The sequence below is a fragment of the Gymnodraco acuticeps genome, unplaced genomic scaffold, assembly GCF_902827175.1.
Source record: "Gymnodraco acuticeps unplaced genomic scaffold, fGymAcu1.1, whole genome shotgun sequence".
Taxonomy (NCBI): Eukaryota; Metazoa; Chordata; class Actinopteri; order Perciformes; family Bathydraconidae; genus Gymnodraco; species Gymnodraco acuticeps.
Window position 1 is genome coordinate 4,234 of NW_022990561.1, and position 5,247 is coordinate 9,480.

Here is a 5,247-nt window from a genome sequence, read left to right on the forward strand (position 1 = left end):
GCAATGGGAGCAACCAGGGTGGAATGGACGAGATTGGAGCTGTGGGGCAATACTGTATTTGATTCAAACCTATACTTGCTGCTTTAACATCGCCAATCCATCCAACACTTGTTAAATGTGACTCATTGTGCTCCCAGCAGTCTTTCAAAATACTTTTCGCAGGATGACTATCACTATGCCCCTGAAGGTTTACCCAGAATGCCAACATTAACTTCACTCTTCTTATCCTTAAAGGCATTTCTCCCATTTCCACCTGCATTGCTGATACTGGAGATGTTTTAAAAGCTCCACCACATATTCTCAGGGCCTGAGCTTGTAGGACATCCAGCTTTTTAAGGTTAGATTCTGCTGCTGCCATGAACGCTATACACCCATAATCGAATACAGGTCTCATGAGTGCCCAATATATATTCAGAAGTGATGACCTACTCGCTCCCCACTCCTGCCCCGCCAAACACGAAGTACATTGTTGACCTTTTTACATTTATTTTGAACTTTTCCTATATGACTGCTCCATGTTAGCTTTCCGTCAAACCAAACACCAAGACATCTTATTGTATTAACCTGTTCAAGAGGTTGCTCATACCATTTTAACCATATAGGAGCAATGTTCTGCCGTTTGTAAAACAAATGACCTGCGTCTTAGCTACTGACAGTTTGAATCCCCATTTATTTGTCCATTTCTCCACTTCAACTATTGCAGCTTGTATTTTCTTTCCAACATGTGCTACATTGCGGCCTTTTGCCCACAAAGCCCCATCATCTGCACACAAAGATTTCCCCACACTTGGATGAACTTGATTAAAAATGTCATGCATCATTATATTGAACAGCAACGGACTACACACACTACCTTGCAGAGTACCATTTTCCACAGCATAAACACTTGAATATTCTGCACCTACTCTTACTTGTATTTTCCTGTCCAGTAAAACATTCATAACCCAATTATATGCTTTACCACCAATTCCCAATGATTTAAACTTGATTAGTAGTCCTTCCTTCCAGAGCATGTCATAAGCCTTTTCAATATGAAAGAAGACTGCAATCACTACTTCCTTGTTGGTCTGTGCTTTCCTGATGTCTGATTCTAAGCACAATATAGAATCCATTGTATTCCGACCCCTCTGGAACCCACTTTGATATGGGGACAACAGAGCTTTACTTTCTAAGATATATGTTAACCTTTCTGTAACCATTCTCTCCATGATTTTGCATAAATGAGATGTCAGGGCAATAGGCCTGTAGCTAGATGGATCTGAAGGGTCTTTCCCTGGCTTCAGGATGGGCACTATTATCGCTTGTTTCCACTCTGAAGGAAGTTGGCCAGAATCCCACACCCTATTAAACAACCTTAACACAATGACTAGAGAGTTATCTGTCATGTGTTCCAGCATTTTGTAACAAACACCATCTTTCCCAGGAGTGGTTTGGTGAGCACTAATAATTGCTCTTCTCAACTCAAACATACTAAAATGCAGGTCCAACTGATCTCCTAACGCTTCTACTCTATCCAATATTCTCGGGTTTTCCATTCGTGTATTATTTCTGCACTGCCTGGCTTCCTCTGTAAGGTTATCTGAACTATGAACTTTCCTAAATGTTTGAGCTAGAACTTCCGCCTTTCCTACGTTTGTGACAGCCATTTTGTCCCCTCTGCTCAAAACTGGCAACTCATAATTCCTTCGACTTCCCCCCATTCTCCTAATCATGCCCCAAACACCTGCAAGCTGTACTTCTCTTCCAATACTATTGCAATATTGCCTCCAAAAAGAGCGTTTTTGCGTTCTTATTGTTCTCCTCACTATAGCCTGGGCCCTTTTATCCTGATTCAAAGCTTCCTGAGAATGGAGTTGTTTGAGTTGCCTGAATGCTTTATTCCTGTCTTTAATGGATTTACTACATTCACCATTCCACCAGGGTCCACTCTTGGTGCGCCTAACTCCTGCACTTTCCGGAATGGTTTCTTTAGCTGAATGAATGATAACCTTAACCAGCTCATCATTTCATTTATTTATATCATCATCATTTTCCTCTTGAAGTGTTTTACATCTATTCGTACTTACAACTTGGAAGGCATCCCAATTAGCCTTTCCCAATTTCCATCTAGGAATTTTCTTTTCCTTTTCAAACCTTATGTTGGTCCCAACTTTAGTCATTACCGGATAATGATCGCTGCCCACTGTAGCATGCTTTACCACATTCCATGTACTTATACCTGCTAAAGCACTAGATACAAATGTCAGATCGAGTACTGTTTCTATATTCTTCGTGCAATTATATCGTGTTCCTTCTCCAGTGTTAATGCACACTAGCCCGAGGTCATCTATAAATTCCTCAACTACTGCCCCATTTGCATCTGTGCTACTGCTTCCCCATAGCGAGCTATGTGAATTAAAACCCCCACACCATATTACTTTGTCTTGCAGTGAACCCCCAGCATCCTCTAATATACTTTGATCTAATTTCCCACATTATAATAATTGACTATATCTCTAGGTCCTCTATCATTCCATACCCTTATAACTATTGCTTCATGATCTGTACTTACATGCATAACGTTGTAACTTATCCCACTCTGTATGCATGTTGCAACTCCTCCCCCTCTGCCAGAGTCCCTATCTCGTCTAACTGCAGTTTATCCCTTCACAATAAAATCCAGTTGTGCTTTCAGCCATGTTTCCTGAATACAAAGAACATTAGGTTTCTCTCCCAGGTTGTCAATATATTTTTTGAACTCTTGTCCATTTGAAATTAAACTTCTAGCATTTCACTGCAGTGCAATTACCACCATCAGGATGATCCAGTCCATGTCTGATGTTGTTGGACGTCATCATTTAGGATATCTTTCACGTGTCCCCAGTGCATCCCTTTCACATCAAGGTACTTTTCAGCTGATTTGACAATTATTTTGATTCTTTCATTCCAGCTTGTAGTCTGCGCTGAACAGTTGATCATCTCTGCCATAAACAGTACAAACTCTCTTTTACTCACTATCAGAGTGTCCTCCTTCAACTTAACTTCCTGCCTCGTCACTTCCCTCTGCCATCTCTCGTCCAGTCACAGTCCAGTGTTGCCACCACCCCCTCTACCGCTCTACCGCAGACCGGAAGTTTACAAGCGCACGCTCAATGAACCGGAAATGGAAATACGTCATCCCGTGCAACTAGCCTATTGTAGTGGATTAAATATTAACACATGTGAGTGTGAAGGTCCAGAGTCTGAGACCCGCCCCCTGCTTCCTGTCTGTTGCTCAGCAACATGGAAATGTTCCACTCTGACACAACGTCTGTTTCCTTCTCATCATTACTCTTCTTTCCTGAGAAGTGATCAACGTTTCTGGGAGTGGACAGACTTTGTCACTAAGATGGAGTTGGAGAGATATAAAACTTGAATTGTGTGAATTTAAAGATTAAGTTCCTGTTTTAAGGTCCAAGCGAGGGGGGGTGTCTTTGTTTGTGTCACCAAATCTACTTTCAGTCTTTTTGCATATTTTTTAACACTTTTTCTGTATTTATGTGATCGTTCTAAGTCTGTTTTGATCCCCTTTAAGTCCTTTTGCTTTCTAAGAGGTTTCTTTGTGGATGTTTTAGTACTTCCTCCTCTCCTTGCAGTAATTCAGCTTCTCTCTGATGTTTCTTTAGTCATTTGATCATGGACGTGGGAAGGGGGGGGGGGGGTGCTGAGGGGGCTGCAGCTCCCCCACCTGTTGGCGGAGAGTTGTAACTGCAACGCCAAAAAGTTCACTAATCAAATCAATACAAAAGTTTTATTTTGAGTATGTTTGAGTTAGCATTTTAGTGTAAGCAGTCTCTAAAAAGCTTCACTATAAGAGAAAGTGATAATGCAGTGTGCTTCTTCTGTTGCTCTGCTATAGAAAAGAAGCTCGTCAGCGCAAGATCAGGGATGGGAGTTTTGTGAAAGCACGGTTTAAGAACTGGCGAAAGGCAGAGGAAACATTTAGGGAGCATGAGAAGTCCCATCAACACACAGGCCGTCAACAAACTGGCAGCATGACAACGAACACCGATGAATGCGCTGCTCTCACAAGCTGTTGCTAAAGACCAAATGACTGCATTTAGTGTGACGTTATTATACCAGACCCTCCCTCCACGCAGATCACGCAGACTGCGTGGGGCCTCGTTTTGCGGAGGGAGCCTCATCTGAAGCGCAAATGCAGTGTTACCCCATAATCCCACCAGGAGCGTCTGCGCTGCGTTGCGCGGCGGCTGCGGCGTTTTTAGCGATCGCGGCCACTCTAGTCAATGGGTGCTATTCCACCAGACACGCTGCGCCGCGGCTCGAAGCGTCCCAGAAGCTCCTCGCCGCAAGGAATTTCTAAAATATAGGATGAATCCTATTTTTTACGCGGCGCATCGCGGCGCAGGCAGGAAGTGGAATGTTCATCCAACAACTGCGAGGCTGCACACACGACGCTCAGCTTCCGCAACGTTTTGAAACGCGCCTGGTGGGACGCAGGAGGAGGTCGCAGCGCGGCGCAGCCGCAGCGCAGACGCTTCCAGTGGGATCAGGGGGTAAGCGCCAAAGTTTCGCCGCTGCGAGGCACCCGCACCCCCCACCCCGCACAGGTGAGCCGCAGAGAGTCACAGGTGAGAGTCACAGGTGAGAGTCACAGGTGAGCTGCAGAGAGTCACAGGTGAGCTGCAGAGAGTCACAGGTGAGCTGCAGAGAGTCACAGGTGAGCTGCAGAGAGTCACAGGTGAGCTGCAGAGAGTCACAGGTGAGCCGCAGGGAGTCACAGGTGAGTCGCAGAGAGTCAGAGGTGAGAGTCACAGGTGAGAGTCACAGGTGAGCTGCAGAGAGTCACAGGTGAGCTGCAGAGAGTCACAGGTGAGCTGCAGAGAGTCACAGGTGAGAGTCACAGGTGAGCTGCAGGGAGTCACAGGTGAGCCGCAGAGAGTCACAGGTGAGAGTCACAGGTGAGAGTCACAGGTGAGCTGCAGAGAGTCACAGGTGAGCTGCAGAGAGTCACAGGTGAGCTGCAGAGAGTCACAGGTGAGCTGCAGAGAGTCACAGGTGAGCCGCAGGGAGTCACAGGTGAGCCGCAGGGAGTCACAGGTGAGCCGCAGAGAGTCACAGGTGAGTCGCAGAGAGTCAGAGGTGAGCCGCAGAGAGTCACAGGTGAGCTGCAGAGAGTCACAGGTGAGCCGCAGAGAGTCACAGGTGAGCCGCAGAGAGTCACAGGTGAGCTGCAGAGAGTCACAGGTGAGCTGCAGGTCAGCGTCC